Raw genomic sequence first — 18,694 nt, forward strand, 5'->3', positions numbered from 1 at the left:
AATGCCATATAAAGTGTGTTGATTTAGAGTCTATAAAGTGTTCTGGAAGATCCTTTCTGACTCAGTGGTACCTTCAATCATTCCAAGGCTCTGTCAGGCCAGCAATTTCTTAACAGTGCTATGTGTGAAATGACCAGTAGATCCCATGATCCTGTGTCTATTTCCTTACCTCCTTTACTATGAAATGGACCCCTTGATCCCACACAATGCAGTGTGAGTCTTCGAAGACAGAAGATTCATGTTGGAGCTGGGATGCCTAGGAAGGCCTCTGCAAAAGTGGAGACCGCTTTTTCCCTAAGACACAGCATTGAAGCAAACTTCATATTTTAATATTTCAGGGCCATCGCCTCCTGTCTTCAATTTTTCCTCTTATCTGCTCTTTCCATACTTTAATAGCCTTGTGGTATCCCCTAGGGCATAAAGAATGGACTATTAAGGACGGACTAAAAAACAAATTCAAGGATGAATTTGATATAGTCTCCCTGCCTTGCACTTTAGGTTCTTACCCCCGACCCCAGGCATGTAGTAGTCTACATCTCATACACTTGCAGAGCCTTCTACTGCTTTTAGAACACATATTCAGCAACACATTTGTAATGCCAAGGCTTTCTTACACCTATATAAAACATTCAACTCTCTTTCAAGCTCATTTGTACATGAAAACTTGCTCCAGGTAGAATTAAGGGATCCTTCCCTTGGCCTTTGGGACAGCATAGCCCCCTAGTTGTCCTCCTCCCTTTCTGTCCACTCCCTCTTAGTCTCCTTACCCAGCTCCTACTCCTGTCTTCTGCCTTTAGAGGGTGGAGTACCTGAGACTCATTCCTAGGCCCTTCTTGTTTCACTCCATTCTTTTTCCATAAGCCATATCATCTACACCCAAACACTGACTATACACAAATGGCTCACAAATGTATGTTCTCAGCCCAGACCTGCACCAAGAACTGTGTAGGCAACAGTCCAGTCAAAATCTCCACTTGAATGTCTCAAAGGTGCCAAACATGTGTCTTCCAGAGACCTCCATCTCATTGAAAGGCACTGATCTGCAGTGAGCAAGTCCATGCAAACCTACCCCCAAAGGCTGAGGAAGCTGAGGGACCAAAGAAAGAAGCTGACAGATCCAGTTTCTCAGAAACATGTAATGGGTACTTATGAACAGAAGCCCATCTTGGCCAGCCATGGGATGAGATGGTAGATCCCTGCACTGTTATCCCAGACCAGGGTTTATATACCATACGGAATTTGCCTCAGGGCAGAATTTATGGAGAGTCTGGCTGGAGCCAAGATGGCTGAATAGGAACAGCTCCGGTCTACAGCTCCCAGCGTGAGCGACGCAGAAGATGGGTGATTTCTGCATTTCCATCTGAGGTACCGAGTTCATCTCACTAGGGAGTGCCAGACAGTGGGCACAGGACAGTGGGTGCAGCGCACCGTGCACGAGCAGAAGCAGGGCGAGGCATTGCCTCACTCGGGAAGCACAAGGGGTCAGGGAGTTCCCTTTCCTAGTCAAAGAAAGGGGTGACAGACAGCACCTGGAAAATGGGGTCACTCCCACCATAATATTGCGCTTTTCGGACGGGCTTAAAAAACGGCGCACCAGGAGATTATATCCGCACCTGGCTCAGAGGGTCCTACGCCCACGGAGTCTCGCCGATTGCTAGCACAGCAGTCTGAGATCAAACTGCAAGGTGGCAGTGAGGCTAAGGGAGGGGTGCCCGCCATTGCTCAGGCTTGAGTAGGTAAACAAAGTGGCCGGGAAGCTGGAACTGGGTGGAGCCCACCACAGCTCAAGGAGGCCTGCCTGCCTCTATAAGCTCTACCTCTGGGGGCAGGACACAGACAAACAAAAAGACAGCAGTAACCTCTGCAGGGTTAAATGTCCCTGTCTGACAGCTTTGAAGAGAGTAGTGGTTCTCCCAGCACACAGCTGGAGATCTGAGAACGGGCAGACTGCCTCCTCAAGTGGGTCCCTGAGCCCTGACCCCTGAGCAGCCTAACTGGGAGGCACCTCCCAGTAGGGGCAGACTGACACCTCACACGGCCGGGTGCTCCTCTGAGACAAAACTTCCAGAGGAACAATCAGACAGCAGCATTCGCGGTTCACGAAAATCCGCTGTTCTGCAGCCACCGCTGCTGGTACCCAGGCAAACAGGGTCTGGAGTGGACCTCTAGCAAACTCCAACACACCTGCAGCTGAGGGTCCTGTCTGTTAGAAGGAAAACTAACAAACAGAAAGGACATCCACACCAAAAACCCATCTGTACATCACCATCATCAAAGACCAAAAGTAAATAAAATCACAAAGATGGGGAAAAAACAGAGCAGAAAAACTGGAAACTCTAAAAAGCAGAGCGCCTCTCCTCCTCCAAAGGAACGCAGCTCCTCACCAGCAATGGAACAAAGCTGGACGGAGAATGACTTTGATGAGTTCAGAGAAGAAGGCTTCAGATGATCAAACTACTCCGAGCTACAGGAGGAAATTCAAACCAAAGCCAAAGAATTTGAAAACTTTGAAAAAAATTTAGACAAATGTATAACTAGAATAACCAATACAGAGAAGTCCTTAAAGGACCTGATGGAGCTGAAAGCCAAGGCTCAAGAACTACGTGAAGAATGCAGAAGCCTCAGGAGCCGATGTGATCAACTGGAAGAAAGGGTATCAGTAATGGAAGATGAAATGAATGAAATGAAGTGAGAAGGGAAGTTTAGAGAAAAAAGAATAAAAAGAAACGAACAAAGCCTCCAAGAAATATGGGACTATGTGAAAAGACCAAATCTACGTCTGATTGGTGTACCTGAAAGTGATGGGGAGAATGGAACCAAGTTGGAAAACACTCTGCAGGATATTATCCAGGAGAACTTCCCCAATCTGGCAAGGCAGGCCAACATTCAGATTCAGGAAATACAGAGAACGCCACAAACATACTCCTCAAGAAGAGCAACTCCAAGACACATAATTGTCAGATTCACCAAAGTTGAAATGAAGGAAAAAATGTTAAGGGCAGCCAGAGAGAAAGGTCGGGTTACCCACAAAGGGAAGCCCATCAGACTAACAGCGGATCTCTTGGCAGAAACTCTACAGCCAGAAGAGAGTGGGGGCCAATATTCAACATTCTTAAAGAAAAGAATCTTCAACCCAGAATTTCATATCCAGCCAAACTAAGCTTCATAAGTGAAGGAGAAATAAAATCCTTTACAGACAAGCAAACGCTGAGAGATTTTGTCACCACCAGGCCTGCCCTAAAAGAGCTCCTGAAGGAAGCACTAAACATGGAAAGGAACAACCGGTACCAGCCACTGCAAAATCATGCCAAATTGTAAAGAACATCAAGGCTAGGAAGAAACTGCATCAACTAACGAGCAAAATAACCAGCTAACATCATAATGACAGGATCAAATTCACACATAACAATATTAACTTTAAATGTAAATGGACTAAATGCTCCAATTAAAAGACACAGACTGGCGAATTGGATAACGAGTCAAGACCCATCAGTGTGCTGAATTCAGGAAACCCGTCTCACGTGCAGAGACACACATAGGCTCAAAATAAAAGGATGGAGGAAGATCTACCAAGCAAATGGAAAACAAAAAAAGGCAGGGGTTGCAATTCTAGTCTCTGATAAAACAGACTTCAAACCAACAAAGATCAAAAGAGACAAAGAAGGCCTTCACATAATGGTAAAGGGATCAATTCAACAAGAAGAGCTAACTATGCTAAATATATATGCACCCAATACAGGAGCACCCAGATTCAAAAAGCAAGTCCTGAGTGACCTACAAAGAGACTTAGACTCCCACACAATAATAATGGGAGACTTTAACACCCCACTGTCAACATTAGACAGATCAACGAGACAGAAAGTTAACAGGGATACCCAGGAATTGAACTCAGCTCTGCACCAAGTGGACCTAATAGACATCTACAGAACTCTCCACCCCAAATCAAGAGAATATACATTTTTTTCAGCACCACACCACACCTATTCCAAAATTGACCACATAGTTGGAAGTAAAGCTCTCCTCAGCAAATGTAAAAGAACAGAAATGATAACAAACTGTCTCTCAGACCACAGTGCAATCAAACTAGAACTCAGGATTAAGAAACTCACTCAAAACCGCTCAAATACATGGAAACTGAACAACCTGCTCCTGAATGACTACTGGGTACATAATGAAATGAAGGCAGAAATAAAGATGTTCTTTGAAACCAATGAGAACAAATACACAACATACCAGAATCTCTGGGGCACATTCAAAGCAGTGTGTAGAGGGAAATTTATAGCACTAAATGCCCACAAGAGAAAGCAGGAAAGATCTAAAATTGACACCCTAACATCACAATTAAAAGAACTAGAAAAGCAAGAGCAAACACATTCAAAAGCTAGCAGAAGGCAAGAAATAACTAAGATTAGAGCAGAACTAAAGGAAATAGAGACACAAAAAACCTTTCAAAAAATTAATAAATCCAGGAGCTGGTTTTTTGAAAGGATCAACAAAATTGATAGACCACTAGCAAGACTAATAAAGAAGAAAAGAGAGAAGAATCAAATAGACCCAATAAAAAATGATAAAGGGGATATTACCACCGATCCCACAGAAATACAAACTACCATCAGAGAATACTACAAACACCTCCATGCAAATAAACTAGAAAATCTAGAAGAAATGGATAAATTCCTCGATACATACACTCTCCCATGACTAAACCAGGAAGAAGTTGAATCTCTGAATAGACCAATAACAGGCTCTGAAATTGTGGCAATAATCAATAGCTTACCAACCAAAAAGAGTTCGGGAACAGATGGATTCACAGCCGAATTCTACCAGAGGTACAAGGAGGAACTGGTACCATTCCTTCTGAAACTATTCCAATCAATAGAAAAAGAAGGAATCCTCCCTAACTCATTTTATGAAGCCAACATCATCCTGATACCAAAGCCTGGCAGAGACACAACCAAAAAAGAGAATTTTAGACCAATATCCTTGATGAACATTGATGCAAAAATCCTCAATAAAATACTGGCAAACCGAATCCAGCAGCACATCAAATAGCTTATCCACCATGATCAAGTGGGCATCATCCCTGGGATGCAAGGCTGGTTCAATATACAAAAATCAATAAATGTAATCCAGCATATAAACAGAACCAAAGACAAAAACCACATGATTATCTCAATAGATGCAGAAAAGGCCTTTGACAAAATTCAACAACCCTTCACGCTAAAAACTCTCAATAAATTAAGTATTGATGGGATGTAACTCAAAATAATAAGCGCTATCTATGACAAACCCACAGCCAGTATCATACTGAATGGACAAAAACTGGAAGCATTCCCTTTGAAAACTGGCACAAGACAGGGATGCCCTCTCTCACCACTCCTATTCAATATAGTGTTGGAAGTTCTGGCCAGGGCAATCAGGCAGGAGAAGGAAATAAAGGGTATTCAATTAAGAAAAGAGGAAGTCAAATTGTCCCTGTTTGCAGATGACATGATTGTATATCTAGAAAACCCCATTGTCTCAGCCCAAAATCTCCTTAAGCTGATAAGCAACTTCAGCAAAGTCTCAGGATACAAAATCAATGTGCAAAAATCACAAGCATTCTTATACACAAATAACAGACAAACAGAGAGCGAAATCATGAGTGAACTCCCATTCACAATTGCTTCAAAGAGAATAAAATACCTAGGAATCGAACTTACAAGGGATGTGAAGGACCTCTTCAAGGAGAACTACAAACCACTGCTCAATGAAATAAAAGATACAAACAAATGGAAGAAAATTCCATGCTCATGGGTAGGAAGAATCAATGTCGTGAAAATGGCCATACTGCCCAAGATAATTTATAGATTCAATGCCATCCCCATCAAGGTACCAATGACTTTCTTCACAGAATTGGAAAAAACTACTTTCAAGTTCATATGGAACCAAAAAAGAGCCCACATTGCCAAGTCAATCCTAAGCCAAAAGAACAAAGTGGGAGGCATCACACTACCTGATTTCAAACTATACTACAAGGCTACAGTAACCAAACAGCATGGTACTGGTACCAAAACAGAGATATAGACCAATGGAACAGAACAGAGCCCTCAGAAATAACGCCGCCTATCTACAACTATCTGATCTTGGACAAACCTGAGAAAAACAAGCAATGGGGAAGGGATTCCCTATTTAATAAATGGTGCTGGGAAAACTGGCTAGCCATAGTAGAAATCTGAAACTGGATCCCTTCCTTACACCTTATACAAAAATTAATTCAAGATGGATTAAAGACTTAAACGTTAGACCTAAAACCATAAAAACCCTAGAAGAAAACCTAGGCATTACCATTCAGGACATAGGCATGGGCAAGGACTTCATGTCTAAAACACCAAAAGCAATGGCAACAAAAGCCAAAATTGACAAATGGGATCTCATTAAACTAAAGTGCTTTTGCACAGCAAAGAAACTACCATCAGAGTGAACAGGCAACCTACAAAATAGGAGAAAATTTTTGCAACCTACTCATCTGACAAAGGGCTAATATCCAGAATCTACAATGAACTCAAACAAATTTACAAGAAAAACACAAACAACCCCATCAAAAAGTGGGCGAAGGACATGAACAGACACTTCTCAAAAGGAGACATTTATGCAGCCAAAAAACACATGAAAAAATGCTCACCATCACTGGCCATCAGAGAAATGCAAATCAAAACCACAATGAGATACCATCTCACACCAGTTAGAATGGTGATCATTAAAAAGTCAGGAAACAACAGGTGCTGGAGAGGATGTGGAGAAATAGGAACACTTTTACACTGTTGGTGGAACTGTAAACTAGTTCAACCATTGCGGAAGTCAGTGTGGCGATTCCTCAGGGATCTAGAATTAGAAATACCATTTGACCCAGCCATCCCATTACTGAGTATATACCCAAAGGATTATAAATCATGCTGCTATAAAGACACATGCACATGTATGTTTATTGCGGCACTATCCACAATAGCAAAGACTTGGAACCAACCCAAATGTCCAACAATGATAGACTGGATTAAAAAAATGTGGCACATATACACCATGGAATACTATGCAGCCATAAAAAATGATGAGTTCATGTCCTTTGTAGGGACATGGATGAAATTGGAAATCATCATTCTCAGTAAACTATCGCAAGAACAAAAAACCAAACACCGCATATTCTCACTCACAGGTGGGAATTGAACAATGAGAACACATGGACACAGGAAGGGGAACATCACACGCTGGGGACTGTTGTGGGGTGGGGGGAGGGGGGAGGGATAGCTTTAGGAGATATACCTAATGCTAAATGACGAGTTAATGGGTGCAGCACACCAGCATGGCACATGTATACATATGTAACTAACCTGCACATTGTGCACATGTACCCTAAAACTTAAAGTAGAATAATAATAAAATAAAAATAAAAAAGAATTTATGGAGAGTATCTGTTTATCATAATATCAAGGTTGTTTTGACCTAAGGGCAGGATTTACAGTAAGTATGTGAAAGTAGAAATCTTAGAGGCATTCCCAGAACTGGGATTAATCAGAAATCAGCATGGTGGATTAGCATCCAAGATGAAGTTGCCTTAGCCTCCACAGGCACCATTTGTACTATCCCCTCCCTAATGCCTCATATTCTATCACCAGACCTGCCCACTCTCCCTCTTGCACATAAATCCACCCACTTCTCTCATTCCCATTGCCCTTACCCTGGTCAGGCCCCATCCTCTCTCACCTGGGTAGCTACGCCTTTTGGCTTCCCCTCTGTTCATGCCAACCTGCTCTTCACATACACACTGGTCTCTTCATAAATGTTCATTATGAACATGTCATCCCCACCTCAAAACCACATCATGTTCCTGTTGCTCTCAGAGTAAATACTCACAAAACTCTGCAGGACCCAGTGCTACCAGTGTATCCAGCTTCATCGTGAACCTCTCTCTCTTGTTCTCTGTGCTCCCTACTCAAAGCCATTTTACTTTACCAAATGTGCCATGATCATTCCTGCCTCAGGCATTTATGTAGGTTAATCCCCTTTCCAGAGCACCTTTCCTGACCCCTGCATCCTCCTACTGTAAGCTCTCATTGCACCCTAAACCTTTTCACTCATAGCTGTCATCAAAGTGTCATCATCTATGTGTGTGATTGCTTTGTTAATGTCTGACTCCACAAGCAGACTAATTGTTGCCCTGTAAGGGACTATGGATGTTTTGCTCATCCCTATCACTGACCCAGTGACCCAGTAGCCAGCACATAGTAACCCTCAATAAAGCATTGCCCTTCCCATGAGCTAAGCATCATTCTAAGTGTTATTCATGTATTAGCTCATTTAATCCTAGAACAACCCTAGGAATGAGTACTATTATTTTCTCCATGTTATTAATAAAAGAAGTGAGGCCAGAGAAATTAAGTAATTTGTCCAACATCACAAGAGAATAAGATTCATACATAGCCTGGATTCAAACCCACCTGCCCGATTGGAGTTGGTGCTCTTGATCATTCCTTATGCTGCCTCTTCACTTAACAGAGAAGCAGTCTCCAGTTCCATGGAGCTGGAGTTAGGATCAAGAGTCCCAGTACTCTTCCTGCCAGCCTTGGTTCCTGCAGCTTTGCCTGTAGTAACTCTATCAAAAGTTTATAATCTACTCATCTATGGCCTGGCCTAAACTCTGCCTTCATATCAAAGTCACTGGGGGCATTTCTTAAATTTGCAGGCTTCTGGGTTACAAGAGGGCCTACTCTGGGCTTGCAGGCACACAGGGTTTCTATAATTCTTGGAGATGAAGTCATGGGAGAAGACAGGCCCTCCTGTGCAGGCTGTACAGCTGTTCCAGGCCAGAGAATAGGAGGTCCTTACAGAGAGGATTCAATTTCATCCGAAGAGGACTCTCAGTGTTTATCTGCTAGGAAAGACATGGTCATAAATAGCCCAAATCCCTGCTTTTCTAATTCAAACCACTTCCCCTGGGTCTAATCTCTAAGAGGAACAGCTGGCCACCACACTGTCATAATGATCCTTCATAAACATTTATGGGACAGAGGTAAGGTGTGCCTAATTGACATGGGCCATCTTAGTGTCTGGGCAATTGTATTGACAGGAATTTGATTTGTAGTTTCCTGTACAGACTTGAAGCTCTGCAAAAAAGTGCTGCCTTCTGCACTAGCATCTGCAAAGTGTACCCCACCCACCAAATAAGGTCACATGCCAGGGAGCCTCCAAGCCTGCTCTGGTTTCTGGTGGAAAAGAGTGACTGAGCCACGGGCACACACCACCAGCTGGCCTCATTCATAAGGCCTGCACCTCCTTCTTTAGTAGTTATTCAGCAAGAAGCCTACGTTGGGTTGGTTTTCCAACAAGCTCACAAGTGGGACCGACAGTGTAACACAGAGCCAGGGTGGACTTGAGGTCAGAAGACCTATTCTTATTCCCACTCCATGATATACAAACGAGTGCCCCTGGGTGACTTACATCACCCCTCTGAAGCCTCAGTTTCCTCATCTGCAAAATGGGAGGCTGATCTCTCATGATGCTACCTCACTGATTTGATAAGGAACAAAAAGTGAGAAAATGCCACCCAAATATAAACCTACGTCATAACCATGGATGATACTGTTAAAGTGGTCGCTTAAGTTTGCAGGCTCTGAAGTAGGCTGCATGACAGTAGGCAGCACAGGAATAGCCACATAGTCAAACTTCTGGTTACACTTATTTTTATTTCCTGAGCATAAATTTCTTAGGGAGATACATATATATATATATATATATTTTTTTTTTTTTTTTTTGAGATGGAGTCTGGCCCTGTCACCCAGACTGGAGTGCAGTGGTGTGATCTCGGCTCACTGCAACCTCCGCCTCCCAGGTCCAAGCCATCCTCCTGCCCCAGCCTCCCAAGTAGCTGCCTCAGTCTCCTAAGTAGCTGGGATTACAAGCATGCACCACCATGCCCAGCAAATGTTTTAATTTTTAGTAGAGACAAGGTTTCACCACATTGGTCAGGCTGGTCTTGAATTCCTGACCTCAAGTGATCCACCTGCCTCAGCCTCCCAAAGTGCTGGGATTACAGGAGTGAGCCACTGTGCCTGGCCTCTTAGGGGTATATTTTATAACATGCATATCATATTTGTTCATACATGATTGAACACACTACCTGCTGTTGCTGATCACTTTACACAAATTAGGTCATTTAAGGCCTAGAGGTAGGTACCTATTAAATTGACCCCTTTTATAGGTGAAAAAATGAAGGTGCCCCAGACAGCCTGAGCCAACAGACCAAGGTTATGCAGCTACTAGGTGGAGAAGTCCAAATTGGAACCCAGGCTGTCTGGGTCAAAACCCTATCCTCGTCTCCACTACTTTATATTTCCTGGCACAGAAGTACATCTGTAATTTATAAATAAATCAAACTTTGCATATGTTTTATATTGTACATTAAATATAGTAAGAATCATGAATAGCTAACATATTTTGAAGGGTGTGCCCAAAATAGTATTCTGATAGGGCTACATAATCAAAAAAGTTGGGACCACCTGCTTTAAAGTCTAAAGAAGGAGGAACATGAGGCTTATTGTATCCACAGCAGGGCTGAGACTGGAGTGGGGCAGATGGGGTGCACAGGGCACAAAATGTAATAATTGTCACTAAAATTTTTACCTCACTCTCTACGTCATGCAAGGCTGGCCCTGCCCCTTCAGCACTGGTAGAGAGTAAGGGGAGGTGAGGACACCACAGGGAGAGAAAGGAAAAGTCTCTATTATTTATTGCTCCCAAACCCTTTAATTCCTTGCCCCCCCGCAAAGCCCCTACTGGGACTAGCCCACCTCTGAAGAGCTCCAAAGGGTGACACAGTGTAAGTCTGGAGTGTGGGCAGTGGGTAGGGGGGCAGCAGGATGACAAAAGGAAGATTATCTGCCAGCTAGCTGGAGTGGACACAATGGAAGCTGAGTTTCAGTCATGGCTCTGTGACCTTGAGCCTCAGTGTGCTCTGGTAGAAAATGGAAATTTAAAAATCCCTTTCTGGCCAGGCGCAGTGGCCTGTAATCCCAGCACTTTGGGAGGCCAAGGTGGGTGGATCACTTGAGGTCAGGAGTTCAAGACCAGCCTGGCCAACATAGCAAAATCCCATCTCTACTAAAAAGAAGAAAAAAAATTAGCCTGATGTGGTAGTGCATGCCTGTAATTCCAGCTACTTGGGAGGTTGAGGCACGAGAATCACTTGAACCCAGGAGGCAGAGGTTGCAGTGAGCCAAGATCGCACCACTGCACTCCAGCCTAGGAGATGAAGTGAAACTGTCTCAAAAATAAAAAATAAAAATCCCTTTCCGAGTCAAAAAAATAACAGATACTGGCAAGGTCACAGAGAAAAGAACGCTCACACGCTGCTGGTAGCAATGTAAATTAGTTCCACTGCTGTGGAAAGCAGTCTGGAGAGTTCTAAAAGAACTTAAAACAGAACTACTATTTGACCCAGCAGTCCCATTACAGGGTGTGTACCCAAAGCAATACAAGTCATTCTACCATAAAGGGACACGCATATGTTCATCGCAGCACTATTCACAACAGCGAAGACATGGAATCAACCTAAGTGCCCCTCAGTGGTGGACTAGATAAAGAAAATGTGGGACACATACACCATGGAATACTATGCAGCTATAAAAAATGACATCATGCCTTTTGCAGGAACATGGAGGGAGCTGGAGGCCATTGTCCTAAGCAAATTAATGTAGGAACAGAAAACCAAATACTGCATGTCCTTACTTTTAAGTGGGAGCTAAACATTGAGTACACATGGACACAAGGAAGGGAACAACAGGCACTGGGGCTTATTTAAGGGTGGAGGGTGGGGAGAGGATGAAGACTGAAAAACTACCTCTTAGGTATTATGCTGATTATCTGGGTGACAAAGTTATCTGTACGCCAAGCCCCTGAGACACACTATTTACCCATGTAACAAACCTGCACATGTACCCCTTGAGCCTAAAATAAAACTTGAAAAGAAAAACTAAATACACAAAATAAACAATAAAAATATCTTTCTGTCTCCCTTGCAGATTATGTGAGTGTGTGAGAGGGTGATGCACCACCTTCAAAATTCTACATGAACGTGAGTGTAACTAAGTACTGCATGGAAAACGGCACTGCGTCGCATTCTATTGCCTTTCCAGTGCGTTAATCTAGAAATAATTCTGGACTCTCCTCACCTACCACCACCCCTGTCCCCTTCCTGCCTTCCCAACCTGATGACTGGAGCTGGAGGTGTGGGTGAGTATCTCATCCATGGTGACCTAAAGAACTGAGGTGGATAGATTCCTCCCTCTCTCACCCCAAACCAGCAATTCAGAAACCCTTTGGTTCTTACTGCTGCTGCCTAAAGAGAATCACCATGGGCATCAGAGGAGGCACCAGGGTTGGGGAAAAGAGGACTGGCCAGGCAGAGAGCTCATCTGCCATCTCAAGCCTGACTTCTACAGAGGAATTCCCAAAGGAGAATGTCCCCTGCCCTAGGCCGGTGGATATGGGGAATGTAAGTACTGTATTTAGTGAAATCAATTCACACACAGAAAGTAAAAACAATATGTGTATGGCTGAGGGAGGCTGCCCCTATTTAGGGAATGAGAAGAGCATCCAAGCTCACACAGATGGTGGGTGGGGCACACTTTCGGTTTTTCCAGAAACAGGCTTGGAGGAGACAGGAGCTCAGTAGCCACACATCCACAAACCATCTCCCCAGCTCCATCCCAGCACCTGAAGACAGGAAGGTCTGAAAGCCTGCTGTCAGCAAGCATGCCTGACCTGTTGCTGAGTGTCACAATGGCCCAAGAGTTGCTTGTGCCCCAAGAGTTAAAAGATGGAGGCTGCAGAGGATGGCTTTCTAAACTCCCAGTGCCAAACCTATCTCCCCCACTACCATCATTGCCCCCAGCCCTTCAATTGCTGGTGAAAGGCCAATTGGCCAGAAACTCAGACCCAAGGAAATTTGTGTGTGTCTGTGTGTGTGTGTGTGTCTGTGTGTGTGTGTGTGTGTGTGTCTGTGTGTCTGTGTCTGTGTATGTGTTATTTGGGGAAGGGGAGTGACACTCTCTCTGGGTTTCCTCCATTCACAGCAGAAGGCCCACTGACGTCCAAAATTTCCAAATTTTGCAAAGTTGAAGAGGAATTTACCGAGTATTTCCCTCACAGATCTCTCCTTTAACAGAGGAGAAATAGGCCCAGAGGAAAGATATGCTTACAGTGGCACAGGAGTAGCCGCAGAGCCAGGCCGCCTCCTCCACCTCACCCCCAATCCTCACGCGCATTTACTGCTCTTCCCATCAAGTTTTGTCACTGAGGCTCGCATCTGGAAACTTGCATGCAACCTGCTAAGGAGACAAGCAGGCTGGAGAAGCTGCCAAGTAGAATCCTTCCGGTGTACCCGCCCGCCCCTAGTGCGCCTCAGGTGGACGCCAACTCCTGGGAATCCCAGGAGGACGGGAGAGTCTTCATCATCCGAGAGTTCAAGAGCCCAGGGGTCAGGCGATGCCCAGCAAGCACCCCCAGACTTTCCAACCCTCTCCGCTCCGTCCAGGGGCCCCTGTCCCAGCCGCCTTTCGGCCGCGCTCTTCCTCCGCTGCCCTGAGCTCTCCTGGCTGCCAACACTGTGCGGTGGCGCACCACGCCAAAGGGCAAGAGCTCCAAACTGGAGCCGCCTGGAGGTGGCCTCCCCTCCCCGGCCGGGTTCCGTTGTTTACTTCTTCCTGGGGAGGGAAAATCACACAGCCTGTTCGTTTCCCCAGCCGGGATGGGCGCAGAGCCGGACATATGGGCATCTCGCGCTCCGCATCTGTGTCATCAGTCGCGTTTTCTGTGGATGCCTGCGTGTTTGTACGTGTGTGTGTATTTGGGGCCAGGCGCTGGGAACAAATGTGCATTTGTTAAATTTGACAATAAAGTCCTACAGTGAAGCTACTAAGATTGGGGCGGTGGGTGGGGGTGGAAACGGGGGGAGGGGTGGAGGAGAGCTAAACTCTCAAAAGGCGAGGCCAAAGCGCCTGGCCCAGGTATTATGTTGGGAGAAGGTGAGGAGAGCAGCTGCTCCTTCTCGCGGGGTGTGTATGGGAGCGAGGGTGCATGTGTCCCTGTGAAGAGTACACAACGATCTGCTCAACATATGTCGCCACAAATCACAGTGTCTCTCCCTCCTCCCACCCCCCGCTCCCTGCGCGGCTCCTGACCGAGCGCAGAGCAAAGAGGGGCGCTGAGAAGAGGCGCCGCTTCAACAGGTGTCTTGGTGCGCAATGCACCTTTTCACGCATTGACGGTCTCCGCCGCCGGCGGGGATAATGTGGACACTTTGTTTCCAGGCGCCGCGCGCGAGCTGCGGACGCCTAGGAGAGGCGGCCCTGAGCAGGGAGGGGGGATCTGGAAATAAAGACCTCGGGCTCTCCTGAGCGCCCGGGCCCTCTCTTCCCTTTGTTCGAAGACTCCCTGGGCCGGAGCTCCCTCGTGCGCCCTGGGGGGTGGCATATGGCGCCCTGTCACCTACCCAAGAAAAAGAACCGGCCACCCTTTCAGGAGCGCACGAGGTCCCTGAGCCTGGGGAGGGGGAGTCTCTGAGGGAACGGCTTCTCTCCGAAAGTGGGTGAGGAGCCCGTCTTATCTCTCCCCACCCAGCCTCCACCATCCCCTCAGCTGGCGCAGCAGCCGTTGGGTGGGGAGCTGCGCGCTGGGCAGCACCAGCCTGCGGAAGCGCTCCAGCTCCTGGCAGATGAAATATGGGTCTGGTGAGCCCCTGGAGACCATATGCTTTCAATAAAAGAAGACAAATAGGACCGAGATAGGCCTTGCAGCCAACCTGTTATAAATGAGTGGCAATTGGGCCAATGTACACGGGGGCAGGGCCCCCGCGGGGAGGCCTGCTTGGTGCCAAATCCATGTGTCAGCTTCTGGGACAGGTGTGTCCAGGGGCCAGGGGCCAGGTCTCCCCCCTCCGGGTTTATCACGGCAAAGGTAATATTGTGCTAACTATGAGTAAACAGTCATTGTGAAAACGAGGGAGAGTTTATCAGGGCGAACTAGTTGGGGGATGGCTTAACAATAAAGTTGTTCGCCTTAGGAGCAGGTGACGGCTGGCTGCACGGACTCCAGCGGTAGATGTTTTCCAAAGCACTCCACTTTACAATCTCTTGTAATTATTTATTAAACGAAATCTATTTATTATTATTTTAGCAAACACTGGAGACAGGTGGGGCTTTCTTTTCGTCGTCTCCTTTTGTTTGAAGGGCTGTTTGAAGTGGCCAGTCTCGGCCCGGGCAGCTCGCTCGCCAGATTTTTGTCTTCCCCTCTTTCACTGCTGAGCTGAAGGCGAGAGAAAGAATCCCCCTCCTCTGGCAAGCCATTAGCTATTCAGCTTCCCATGGCCCCCCTCCCTCCCTGCACAATTCTCAAAGAGCCCCCAGGCAATGCTAAAACTACCCCCGCCGAGAAGAAGGCAGGAAGGCTGGCCGCTGCCTTCCTCCTTTTCCAATGTGACCGCGGTCTCCAGGCTTCTGGCTACCGCCTCTCTCCGGGACCCCCTCAGCCTCCAGGCAAACTTAGGTCTCAGGGGGTGTAGGGGTGCGGGAGTCCTGGAGGTCTTAGGGGCAGTAGATGACCAGCAGCTGCAGGAACAGAGTCTGCTCTCTGGGGGAAGAGCCATTTCACAAACACTGCCGGTGCGCACAGAGTCATTACCGCCTGCGCCTCCGCAGCCAAAGGCACAGAAATTAACTTTGGAGAGGGGTCTATGCGTCCCCTGCAGCTGAGACAGAGGGCATGGATCCTCAATCTCTAATCCCCTAAGACTCTTTGACCTCCGGCCCTGGCCTTCTGGCTGGAAGAGGACTGCAGGAAGTCCTTGCATCCCTCAAGAAGGCGGCTGCCCCCAGCCACCGCGCGCTCCTCGCCCTGGCTGCTTTTTGCGCAAAGCAGGAGTGATGGAGAAGTGCAAGCCCTGGAGGGTCCTGAGCCGGAGGGGTTTGGGGGAGGCTGGATAAGAATTCCAAGCAGGTCCCAGAATTCTCTACCTATCAGGAAAGCTTGAAAGAATCCCCAGAGTCTTTCCTGGCATGGGAAGCTCACCCTGCGAACCTTGTCAGTATTCATTAGCCGCTCCAGGCAGGCCCCAGCCAGAGTGCGACCTACCCCTATCTGAGGTCCACTCACCCCCATCTGAGGTCCACCGCCAGATGAGAGTCATCCACAGGCCTCTGGGAAACCGGAGCGGTGCTTGGATCCCTCATGTCCAGGGTTCCCTCCATGGAGCTTAGCCAGGTCAGGAGGCCCTAGAGAAGCATGGTTTGGATTTTCTTTCCCAGACCAAAAAAGCTACAAGTTGGTTCTCTCCCAGTTTCTAACTTGCAGGTAAATAAATCAAGCAAGGCTGGGGTATGAGGCAGACAAGTGTGAAGAAGGAGGAGAAGGAGGAGGAGGAGGAGGAGGAGAAGGAGGAGGAGGAGGAGGAGGAGAAGGAGGAGGAGGAGGAGAAGGAGGAGGAGGAGGAGAAGGAGGAGGAGGAGGAGGAGGAGGAGGAGAAGGAGGAGGAGGAGGAGAAGGAGGAGGAGGAGGAGAAGGAGGAGGAGGAGGAGAAGGAGGAGGAGGAGGAGAAGGAGGAGGAGGAGGAGAAGGAGGAGAAGGAGAAGGAGAAGGAGGAAGAGGAAGAAGAGGAAGAGGAAGAAGAGGAAGAGGAAGAAGAGGAGGAGGAGGAGGAGGAAGAAGAAGAAGAAGAAGAAGAAGAAGAAGAAGAAGAAGAAGAAGAAGAAGAAGAAGAAGAAGAGGAAGAAGAAGAGGCTTGAATGGACACTGGCTCCCCTTGCCTAGAAAATGGGACCATTACTTCTTTTCTAATCTGACCCCCAGGCTCAGGACTTCCTCTGTTTTCTGCATTTTGGGGTCTCTTGTTTTGCCTTGAAAAAAAATGTTTTCCCCCAAATCAAGGAGCAGTAGCTGGTGCAAGGGAAAATCTAGGGCTAGGAGTCTTAAGATATGACTTCTATGTGGTTCTGATAGAACTTGCTGTGTGACCTTGAAAGAGTCACTCCCCGTCTCTGGGCCTTGACTTTTTCACCTTTAAAGAAGGCCTGAAATTCCCACTCTTATGAGAAGAAGACAAGTTCCTAGTGAGTGGTGACCTAAGGGAGGAGCTGCAGCAAAATGCTAACCCGACAGTCCCAGATGGTCCCTTTGTTGGTTCTGACCCTGGTCTCAGGCTTCATTTCCCCACAGCAAGGGAAGGAGCCTCTGCTCACAGAGCACCAGCTAAGATCAGCAGGACCGCGCCACACCCCCGCCCAGTCCCAGAGCCCCCCTCTGGCTGGTTCCTGAGCATATCACCCTCTTCCTTGGAGGAAAATTTGCCCCCAAGCAGCCTGGGCGGTAAGAGGCTATCACTAGGGCAGACTCACAGACCTACCTCATCCCCTCACCCCACCCTACAGTCTCGAAGTCGGGTCCTGTCCCCTCCTGCAGTTTCCGGGAGACTCAGGATATCTGGACCTGCTAGAAAGTGAAGCCTTCCTCGCCTAAGGAGACTTAAACCCGGATACTTAACCCTCCCGCCTCGGCTTCTTCCTCCAGGCACGACCGGGTCAAGAGAGAGAAGCGGAAGCTGCAACCCCTCACCCTGAGTGACCGGAAGCAGAAGACCACGGGATGTCCCAGGCGGGGACAAGAGGAGGGGCTGGGGAAGAAAGGAGGGATGATGAGTTCAGACTCCCTTTGGAAAGGTTTCCAGAGAGGGCTACCAGGGACAACCAGAGGGGCTGGGGGAGTCCCTGCCTTGTGCTCTCTGTGCGATGCCCGAGTGATGCCGAGGCAGGGGGCTGGAGCAGGTGACTGCTGGCAGCTGCTGTCTGTCTGTGATTGGACCGGAGGACTAAGGGGAGAAAAAGTTTATCTGCTTCTCCCAGTGCCTGCACACTGTGGTGGTTCAAAAGACACAAGGGGGAGGGGCACCGCGGCTCTGCTTCCCAGCGCTTTGGGAGACTGAAGTGAAAGGAACGCTTGAGCCCAGGAGTTCGAGACCTCCTGGGCAACAAAGCAAGACCGCCCCCCGCCCCATACAAAATAAAAATAAAAATAAATTAGCCGGGCACAGTGGCGCATGCCTGTAGTCTCCGCTACTCGGAAGGCTGAAGTGGGAGGATAGATTGAGCCCAGGAGATCAAGGCTGCAGTGAGCCGTGATTGCACCACTGCAGTCCAGCCTGGGCGACAGAAGGAGACCGTTTTTTGGTTTTTTGTTTGTTTGTTTGTTTGTTTAAAAAAAAAAGACGCAAGAGCTCACTGTGAGCTCCTAGTTCCTTCCTCCCCTCCTCACACTTCCCAGAACTCTTCCTGTCACGGTTCCTGGCCAGAACGCTGGGATACTATCTACAAGCTGTAGTAGGCTTGTAGTAATGGAATGTCCCCTTGAGGGGTCCCCCCACAGCCACCCCCTACGTCTGGAGTGGGATCTATAGGGGTGGGGTTCTAAGCGCCTCTGGGGAGTGTGAGGTAGCATCTCAGGGTGCGGCAGAGGCTCGGACACCCCCAAAAGAAGGTCTGAGAACGGAAGGGACATAGGCAGGATCTCTCTCAGTGATGGACCCTGTCTTCCAGGATGGAGAGAGGCAGTGAAACACCAGGAGAGCAGGGCGTCCTTTAGAATTCCTGGACCCTTCTCCAGGCTGCTAGTCAGG

General features: G+C 47.5%; 1 long non-coding RNA gene across 2 annotated transcripts; it reads right to left on the minus strand.

Annotated features, from left to right (window-relative positions):
- Positions 1-15,161: 15,161 nt before the first annotated feature.
- On the minus strand, positions 15,162-17,646 carry LOC129048462 (uncharacterized). 2 transcript variants are annotated; one of them, XR_008510825.2, is made up of 3 exons: positions 17,429-17,634; positions 16,183-16,301; positions 15,162-15,336 (listed from the first exon to the last, which is right to left on the minus strand). It is a non-coding gene; the product is annotated as an uncharacterized LOC129048462 (long non-coding RNA). The 2 variants fall into 2 exon arrangements; XR_008510826.1 differs by having other exon boundaries at positions 15,168-15,336; positions 17,567-17,646.
- Between the last annotated feature and the right edge of the window lie 1,048 nt (positions 17,647-18,694).

The sequence above is a fragment of the Pongo abelii genome, chromosome 8 (assembly GCF_028885655.2).
Source record: "Pongo abelii isolate AG06213 chromosome 8, NHGRI_mPonAbe1-v2.0_pri, whole genome shotgun sequence".
Taxonomy (NCBI): Eukaryota; Metazoa; Chordata; class Mammalia; order Primates; family Hominidae; genus Pongo; species Pongo abelii.